Source organism: Gossypium raimondii, chromosome 1, assembly GCF_025698545.1.
Source record: "Gossypium raimondii isolate GPD5lz chromosome 1, ASM2569854v1, whole genome shotgun sequence".
NCBI lineage: Eukaryota > Viridiplantae > Streptophyta > Magnoliopsida > Malvales > Malvaceae > Gossypium > Gossypium raimondii.
The window spans coordinates 7,647,606-7,658,412 of NC_068565.1; the positions used below are offsets into that span (position 1 = coordinate 7,647,606).

Genomic DNA, 10,807 nt, shown 5'->3' on the forward strand with positions numbered 1-10,807 from the left:
ATTGTAAGGAGCGACGGCTAGGGTTTAGGGAGTGAAATTTGAGGAAGATGAAGTAAAAAAAAATTAAAAGGGGATTAGGGGTTTAAAATGGGTGATATGGTCATGTGAGGCCTGTGTTGGGCTGCACGGCCATGTCACATGTCCATGTGGTTCCTTTTTAGCCCGTGTGCATTTTAAAAATATAGGCCCAGTCTTCACACGGCCTCAGACACGCCCGTGTGTCCAGGCCATGTGCAACCTCCTTTGTTTGTCCCACGCCTGTGAAACCTTACATACCCGTGTGGCTCAGCCATGTCTCACACACGGCCGTGTGCCTTTCCCGTGTAACTCCCTAACTTGATTTAAAAATGAAAAAAATTAGCTCCAGGTTTCACACGGCCGTGTCGCACGCCCGTGTGGACTATTTTAAGCCGTGTAATAGTCGATTTTTGTGAAAAATTAGTCGATTTTTTTGAAAAATTATGTCCCAGGATCCACACGGCCAAGGACATGCTCGTGTGTCCAGTCGTGTGGGTCACATGGCCATGTCGCCAGGCCATGTAACTCACTGTCAAACCCCTTATAGTGCACATGGCATAGGACATGCCCATGTGTCCAGGCTGTGTGGGTCAGAAATATATATATATATATTTTAAAATTTTAAAATTAATTAATTTTAAAATTATCATGAAATAAAATTAAGAAAATTAGTAGTGTTAACACTCGGGTTGCCTCCCGAAAAGCGCTTATTTAAAGTCTAAGCTTGACTTACCTCGTATTCGCACGGTCACGGTGGTTCATGGTGTCGAAACTCCTCTTTCACATTATCAATTCTATTATGAAAGTAAGGTTTGAGTCGAGTACTATTTACCTTAAATGTGTCGAATTCAGAATGAGTTACCTCGACTGTACCGTATGGAAAGACATTCAGTACCCCAAAGGGATTTGATTCGTTTGCATCAAGCTCCGAAGTGGCAATTCGAGGATCCGTTTTATCTAGCAGTACCTTATCCCCAACCTTAAATTGGTTCGTTCCATCCACATGCTCATCATGGCGTCGCTTTGGCTTTGCATCGTGTATTCTAGGTTTCTCATTGACATGTGTCCACCATTCGTCTAGTTCATCGGTTTGTAGCATTTGTTCTTCATGAGTCGTTCTGTTTCTGTTGCATGGACTGAAATATGGCTCCATTGTATTTTTCTGAGGTGTTCCCTGCAAAGAAGGTTGAGCCATAAGGTTACTCATATTAACAGAACTCGTATAATCATCTCGATCACTAGATGTCTTAACAGAATCATGAGCTTGGAGAGAAATCATTTCGTCACCTACACGAAGTATTAATTCACCTGTACCAACATCAATAATAGTTTTAGCAGTTGCTAAAAAGGGCCGACCTAGAATCAGAGGTACATCACTATCCTTATTCATGTCTAAAACAACAAAATTAACTAGGAATATGAATTTATCAATTTTTACAAGAACATCTTCAATAATACCCCTAGGAAATCTAATGGTTCTATATGCTAATTGAATACTCATCCTAGTTTGTTTGGGTTTCCCAATACCTAATTGCTTAAACATTTTATAGGGCATGACATTAATACTAGCCCTTAAATCAGCCAAAGCATTATTAATATTTATACTACCAATTAAACAATGAATAGTAAAACTCCTTGGATCTTTCAATTTATTGAGTAGTTTATTTTGTAGTAAGGCTGAGCAAACTGCATTTAGCTCCACATGCGACGAATCATCTAACTTTCATTTGTTTGCCAAAAGCTCCTTTAAAAATTTAACGGAATTGGGCATTTGCAAAAGAGCTTCAATAAATGGTAAGTTAATATGTAATTTTTTTCAAAAGTTTAAGAAATTGACCAAATTATTCGTTTGTGTGGTCTTTCTTCGTCGTATTCGGATATGGAACTCAAAGTTTATATTCTATAGCTACTGGCTTTTGCTCTTTCTGGCTTACCTCAACCTTTGCGTTACTTATGACAATTTCTTGCCTCAATTTTGGTTCAGAATCAACTAACCCTCCTTCATTTCGCATAGTTATTGCATGAAGTTGCACCCTAGGGTTAGTTTTGGTATTGCTGGGCAAACTACCTTGTGGTCTTTCTGAAATCAGCTTAGCAAGTTGACTGATTTGATCCCCGAGTCCTTGAATTGATGCTTGCTGATTTTTAAGTGCTGCTTCAGTGTTTTGGAAGTGGGTTTCTAACACCGAGATAAACTTCGTCAACATCTCCTCGAGATTCGATTTTTTTCTCTTGCTGGTAAGGTTGTTGTTGGAAGCCTAGAGGGGGTTGTGCTTTCTAATTTCCTTGACCACCCCAAGAGAAATTGGGATGGTTCCTCCAACCTGCATTATAGGTGTTACTATATGGGTTATTTTGAGGCCTAATTTTATTACCCATATAGTTGATTAGTTCGTTCTCTGTGCTAGGACCGTAGGGTAAATATTTTGGATTGTTCATTCCTCCTCCATTCGTATTGCACTGCATCATCGGATGTACCTACGTAGGAACATAAAAACCATCAAATTTCTTATTTAATTGTTCTACCTAATTCGATAACATGGTGACCGCATCTAAGTTAAAAGCACTGACTGCTTTCATCGGCTTTATCCTCGTGACTTGCCACTGATAATTATTCAGTGTCATCTCCTCTATAAATTCATAAGCCGCTTCAGGTATTTTATTGTTAAGTGTTCTATCGGCTACTGCATCGATCAACTGCCTAGTTGAGGGGTTCAAATCGTTGTAAAAGGTTTGAACCTATAGCCATTGAGGTAACCCATGGTGAGGGCACCATCACAATAAATCCTTATACTTCTCTCATGCATCATATAGGGTCTCTCAGTCGATCTGATTGAAGGAAGAGATATCATTTATCAACTTGGTTGTCTTAGCTGGTAGGAAGTACTTCAGTAGGAATTTCTCGATCATTTGATCCCATGTAGTGATAAAACCTCATGGAAAAGAATTCAACAATTGTTTAGCTTTGTTTCTCAACGAGAAGAGGAATGACCGTAGGCGAATGGCATCGTCAGAAATGCCATTTATCTTGAAAGTATCACAAACTTCTAAAAAATTAGCCAACTGAGTATTTGGATCTTCGTCTTGCAAACCGTCGAACTGAACAAATTGTTGTACCATCTAAATAGTGTTCGAATTTAGTTCAAAATTATTCGTTGCAATGGTGGGTCTCATAATACTCGATTCAGTCCCCGTTAGAGTGGGCTTGGCATAATCGTACATAGTACGAGGAACAGGATCTGGATTTACAGCAACTGCAGGAGGTGGCTGATTATTCTTATTATCATCCATCTCCTCAGTAATAATAATAACATCTTCTTGCTCGTATACTATACTCTGTCAACTCTGTCTTGCTTCTCTACGGTTTTTGCTTGCTGTTCTCTCAATTTCGCTGTCAAACAGTAATGGTCTCGACGGGTTTCTTCCAGTCACAAACTAAAGGAACCTACCAGAAGAAAATAAAAGAAAAATTAGAAAATAAAAATTAAACTAAAAGCAAAAATAAAATGCAATAAAAATAAATGGCTAAATTAATAAAAATCAAGTGTTCCTAATATTTTAGCCCCCAACAATGGCGCCAAAAACTTGATCGTCACTAAACTAACTATAAAAACGACTAAGGCAAGCGCACCTATCGAACAATAGTATAGTTATGGTGAGTAGGGAATATCGTATGCACGGGGACTAAAAGGACTAGTAATTACTGTTTTTCTATTATTTAGCCGACAAATTGGAGTGATTGTTTTTAATCTAAATTTACTAATCTAATTTATCTAATAACGCAACAGAGAATGAAATAGGAAAATAATCAAAGTAACCAATGAGATAGACCATACCTAGGAAAGAATCCACCTAAACTTCACCTATTATTATGAATCTGAATTAAACGATTTATTGCTAATTTTCTTCATAATTGATTTTTAACCTATTGTCTAAGTAGCATCTCTTCAAGTCGACCAATTCCAAAAATTTGGATTAGCCATTCTTGGAGTCCGAAATAACTTGGACATTCCTGGGCTTTTGGAGTACTCTCTTTTATCAGGTTACCCCTTGTGGCTTCATACTCAAACACATTATATGAAATTCTTTGAGATGTTTGTGAGAATCCTTATTTTCTAAGCCATGGAATGTGGGAAGCAAGTGCATCAAACCTAATTTCAACTCAAAGGCTACTTTCAAATTTGGATAACTGATCTACGAGTGCAATGATAAGTTCTCTCAGTGTATGGTTATTTTTAGTCATTATTTTGGTTTAGATTTCAAGTGTCTTAGCATCTGTGCTGATCTCTTCTTTAAGCAGCAAAAAGGAAAGATATTTAGATTGTTGATTTTTTTTTTGATTCACCTATTCTCTCAAGGAATGAGTTATCTTCTTGATTTTTGGATTGAACTCGAATGTACCTATGTGTGTAGACCTAGTCATCCAAAGAAATCATCAGTAGTTAGTACCAATTCCTGACAACGGTGCCAAAAATTTTATGGGCGTAGAATCCATCAAATCTAATTTTCTATTAGGGGAGTAGGGTCAAATCGCACAAAGATATGACAAAAAAAATTGAATTCTACTACGACCAAAAATTAGTCGTAGTTACAACTAAGTAAATCGGGAGGAAAATAAATAAAAGAGGGGGTTTTATTATTTCAAAAGTAAAGCAATAAATATAATCAAACTGAAATAAAATATTAAATAATAGAAAATCAAGATAATGAATAAAGAATCAATATGATCACAAACTCTAGCATTAGATGTGACATTATTCTTGGTATTGAGACCGATCAAGAATTAAATGATGTTTTCTTACTTATTGATAAGTAGATTATAGCAATCAAATGACAAATTAGAACCACCAATATTTTCTTAGATTGTTAATTAATTATGAAAACATCTCGACAATTAATCATTGTGAATCGAACAACCCTAAAAGACACTCTTAGAATTTAATTTGCTAATAGCCTTATAAATTAAAAAGACCTAACTCCACTCAACACACTCAACTGCACGATTCATTTAATTAAATTTCCCATTCTCATAACACAAGGTATCGCTTGGTTCAGTCAAATTATGCTTACTCATCATTGATTGTTAGAACAAAAAGATAATTACAAATCTAGTTATTCGAAGTAACAATTTAGTATCTTAAACACCAAATAAGGGACCTAACTTAAAATTATACTAAAATAACAATAATATAAAATAAAAATTCTAAATGACAAACTCACCTTATCCTTCAAGAGGATTTTTTAGGTGATTAAATACAAAACAATTATTAATCTAAAAAAACAATATCCATAGTTATCAACTTAAACCACATTTTTTCACATATTGCCCATCCGATCATGCGGCACGCAACTATATTGCTTCCTAGAGCTTCATTACTTATCATCCACGTGTCAACTATATAAATTAGCTCAAAATTGAAGTACCCTTGTGAAATATATTGCACCCATAGAAAATAAACATAATTCACTAGAATTAATAGCAATAATGTCCCAATTCTACTAAAATTAGAAGGCAAAAACATGTCAAATGTGCATATTAATACAACTCAATTTCATTCTTTTAAGTTGTTAAATTTTTTTGCAGGTTAAAAGGGAGAAAGAAGAGGCAGCCAACACCCATGCATGGAAATTGTGGAAATTTGATGCATAATGGGGGTGTTGCGCAATGGTGTAAGCTTAGCTGCTGCTATTCAGTGTCTAGGTGCCACTAACCCATACCTACCACCATATAACAGGTAGTATAATTCATTTAAGACTTGATGGTTGTGGGGGCATACCCAAAGCTGTTCTATGCTTTGCTTTGTGTTCATCCACCTCACCCCTTTCTTTTGCATGAGAAACAAAAGGGGAGAAAGGGAAGAGAGGAAAGGGGGGCCAAAACCCCCCCAAAATGGTACTTCGACAAAAGACATAATTATTCAATTCCCTTTCCCAACCCTTGATGGAGGTCAATTGCTAAGGAGGCCAAGCGAGTGACAAAACACACCACTTCCCTTTTTAGATGCATTTGCAATATTGGTCCAATCAAAACCTTCCAAGCTCCCTATCCATCTTTCAACTCCACCATACAAAAACACACAAACCATAAGTCAAGAAGAACAATTTATTTTATATACCATCTCTATATACACAAAGAAAAAAAAACCAAGCAAGTCCGCGATATAACGATAAATAATTTTCATGGAAATAAATTTGGACAGACATTAAATTTTAGGTTTTATCTTTGTATACCTTTCCTTTATATATATATATATATATATATATATAAATGAATAATCCTCCCATTTCCACAAAATATTAAATTTAATGAAAAAACCGAACATGCTTATATCTTCATTTCCCTAAGCACTATCCGGACAAACCAACATTTCTTCCTAAACATGCTTGGTCCACAAACCCCCTCTTAAAACTCTGTCTATTGGCAAAAATAAAAAGGAAACCCAAAATTATAATCTAAACGAAAATTTCTTGATATCCCATTCAAGTGAGGAACACAGTTATGTGGCCTATCTGCCTATGTGCTTAATATTTATAAATATAAATATATTGTCAACTTTGCATATGAATATGTTCCCCACCTTAATTGGTCTCCAAAGCCCTTACTTATCATCTCTCTATAAAATCTAAAATCTCTACCTTTCTTTGACCCCCTATAAAAAAAAAAGAATGGACCAAGTTAAAGAAGCAAAGGGCGATGAAGCTTTGAGTATGGCCTCCATTGCAAATGGCTTTATTTTAATGATCATCATCATCTAAGAGAGAGATCATATTTGTTTATCTTTTTTTATTTGGTCTTTGGTCTTTGCGTACTTGTGGTGAAGCGGGTGTTCGCTCAATGAGGGGACCCCATTTGCCTACCCTAATCGGAGACAATAAACGATGGAATCAAAGGTTTTTACCTAAGCAAATTCATCTCTCTAGGATTTGTGTAAATCACACCTTTCTTCTAAAATCCTTTGATTTAACCAACCAGAGTTAACTTGATCATTTCATTAACTTGGATGCTTTTGAGTTTAATTCTATTAAAGAATCTAAAACCTATGCTTATCATCTTGTCATATATATGTGTTTGTGTTTTTCTATTCTTTTCAAAGTTAGATTAATGTCTCTGGTCATGCTACATGCTAGGCCATTATCAAAATGCTTTGTCTCTCAAGTCTTTGAATCCATCCATACCCTAAAATGTGAGCCGACAAACTCATTTTATAGGAACTACCATGTGATTTATATATGCCCAACCCAAAGTCACCCATTTGGTTGGTTCTTCCCTGTTCTTTTCTTTGGCTTAAGATAGAAAAAGAAAACATATAATTTAATAAATTTGTCAAGCCAACCAATCATGATTTTTCTTAAATCCCCATTTATGATAATTTTCCTATTAAGGAAGTATTCCTTATAGAGGTCTTTCATTGTAGGCCACTACACATTTAACAAGGTGCTGGCACTTTATCAGTATTTTATTAATTCTTATGTCTTTAATGTAAATCTTTCAATTAATACATTATTTTTTCTTCTTTTGTAGTATTCTCCACAAACATGATTATGATCCTATAAGCTTTGAATTAAACAACGATTCTTTAGAGTAATCATGTTACTAAAAAGCCATTGAACAAGATGTTTAATCAATGTCACCAGTTGACACCACAAATGTCTAGCTCTAGAACCTGAGTACAGCTAGAATCCAAGTTGCTTTTAGATTCTGTATACTTTTTATTCAAAAGAAAGATTTCATTTCAGCTTTTTAATTGGGAAACTTTTCTTTCTGTTTTTTCCCCTTTATGATATTTATTTGTATTAATTCCAATATACGCCTTCCAACATATTGCATGAACATGTAATCAACTACATTTCCCCTCTGCTGCTGTTATCTTTGCTTTTCAACACATAATTTGTTCACAAAATTGAAATCTATGATGTTCATCAATAAACATCAATAGAACTGCTTTCTTTAGTAGACAGAATCATTACTTACAGTGAGTAAAAATTAGAACTGTTCCTAGCTATAATTTCTTATTACACTATCATTTAATCTTTATATGTGATAAAATTGGTTTATGTGAAATATTATTTAAAAAGAATCCAAGTTGTCTAAAAAGATTCCATAACAATGTGATGGAATGTTTCATTTGAATGGTCCATGATTTTTTTTTGAACATTTATTTAATTATGTCATAAAAGTGTTAAAAGCTTTGATTGATTATAAGTTTGATGTATACTTAACATGTCCAAAGTTACCATAATGTAATCCTAAAGTCTTCTTCCTCAAAATGTGAGTTTAGGGCAGTGACACAATAATTGGGGATAACCCTCTTTTTGCTGGTCACTGCTTCATGTACAACACTAGTAATGCTAGATTCTTCTACCATTTTGTAGCTTTAGAGGATTGACTTATTACAGAGCCATGAACAGTGTCCCCTAATTTTTGGGTCACTTGACCGACAAGAGTGCATGAACAGGAAGTGGATAAAGACCCTGCTCTACCACCATTATTACTACCCATCTGTTAATATTAAAAACAAAAGGAAAAAAAAAAGAAAAAGAAAAAAGGCAAGTCCAAGAAGCCCATTGTTTTAAACACCTCACTATTCTAATGGGTAAAAGATCACCCTATCCATGAAAGTGAAACAAAGGGGAAAATCAACACCCTCTCTCAAAAGGATAAAAGTTATGGGACAAACATTTTTCACATCAAGGGGCCTAAACAAATTTTATTCCGAAGGTGTATTAAATATATTTTCTATTACGATGATTTCAAAAGTAAAAGGAATATGGAAATTTGTTTTTGAGATGTTAGGTTTGTGTTAGTGGGGTTTTAGATAGTTTTCTGTTTATGGAGAGTGAAAACTGAGATGTTGATTTTCACTTTTGTAGTATAATGGTGTCGTGAGTCATCGATCTGGAGCTTGTGCATGGAAGTGGAGAACATGGCTTCATCATATTATCCATAAAGATGTTCCTTTTTGAGATCACAAGGACATGTCCGGATCTTGGTACTGATGCAAGTACCAACATTATTGTAGCTAAACACATTTATAATCCAATTTTCATGTTCCTATATATGATAATGGATTTTTCACCGTTGTCGGCAAGTGACGGGTTAAGATTTTCTTTGTAAATTTCAAGCAAAATGAGCTAAGAAAAAAAAAAACCAAGTAAAAAGCACTAAAAAGATGAAAGCATGAAGTCATGTCATTTAACCTTATCATGCATGAAGTTTGCTTCCTAATAGGGTTGAGTCAATGAATTTCATACTTGTTATGTCATTAAATGGAAATGATTTATAAGTGACCTTAATTTACCCCTTTCATGGTAAAGTACTAAAGTAAAAATGTTTGGGAACTGAGATGGCTCCATGAATTTAGATTATACTGTGCAATAGGATAAGATAAGCTTAATTAGATTCTAAACTATCCAAAAGGCGGTTAATATTTAAGCTTTAACACTCTCTTTTACACCTTGATTAAAAAAAGAAAACTCCCCTTTTTCTCTTGCAATCTTGAAATTTGAGGTTCAAATCCCAATTGCGGAAGCCAATCAGTTGTGATTGAGTTAATTATTTTGTTAAGTGTTTGTAATAATTGATTTTGATGGTAATTATTGATATAGTTATAAGTTATAACTCATAGGATGAAGTTAAATTTGCTTTTGGAGAGATCAAATTTGAGTTACTAATTTTGAGAAAGATTAAAATGTAATTTTGTCACGTGAAATTTTACAAATTTTCAAGGAATTAAATTAATTTTTTAGAGAGGTTATAATTGAATTTTAATTTTTTTGAAAGGATTAAAATACAATTTTACAATCAATTAATTAACTTAAAACTTTGTGATTTGCAAAAGGGAAAGTAATTTTTCATTTTGAAGGGGTCAAGATTGTTGGCACAATGGTGATTTATGACCCTTTAATCAAAATTCCTAATAATTTGGTATTTTTTTTATTAAGGAGAAATTGAAACAATTAGAAGGTGGGATAGATACACGTATGGAGAATTAGATACGCAATATTGCATGAAATTAATACATGTAGGGACATTGAAAAGTTTGACATGTCACACACAACATCAGGGTATTGGAAAAGCTTTCCTGATGAAAAACCTTCAAGAGAGGCAGCCTTCCTATATGCATGCTTTTTGCATGTTTTCAAAACCCTCATTATATTGCTACTTGACTCTATCACTCATCCATCCTTGAGGAGATAAAATGAAAAGGAATACTTCACAAAGTAATTCTGCATAGGTAGGGCAGGCAACCAAATTTCATAAAGAAACTACTTGAATGCTCTTAAAACTCCATCATTACTTCAATGGGGAGCTGAACTTTGCCTTCTTTTTTATTTAATATCCTCCAATTTCCAATAAATTTAAAATCGAGTTGGATTGAACTTTTAAACAAAAACAATTTTTAAAGTTGTTTTCCCCATTCAGAAGACTAAAAACCTTATTTAAGGACATAAAATTTCTTACAACTTGATCAACAGGTGTCGATGAATTTTACCTGCTTTGTTAAACTCAAATAAGATTTACTTTCAAAAACCATGATTTCACTTTGAAAGAAGTGAAATCATATTTTTCTAAATAATAAAATTTTAAGCATATCTATTATCTCATAATATACCAACATATGAAAAAATGAAATTTTTGTCCCAAGTTCATATCGAGTTGGTATGTTGCATATGTAGTAACTTCATACTCTAGCAAGTAATATTAAAGTAGTATTAACATCTATATAATATATAACATCAACTCTCATTTATTATTAAGAATTAATAGGAATATTGTCGATTGAGTCTT

General features: G+C 34.0%; 1 non-coding gene across 1 annotated transcript; it reads left to right on the forward strand.

The window, feature by feature from the left end:
* Positions 1-2,773: 2,773 nt before the first annotated feature.
* LOC128032674 (small nucleolar RNA R71) lies at positions 2,774-2,880 on the forward strand. Its single transcript, XR_008188925.1, has one exon. It is a non-coding gene; the product is annotated as a small nucleolar RNA R71 (small nucleolar RNA).
* Positions 2,881-10,807: the final 7,927 nt, after the last annotated feature.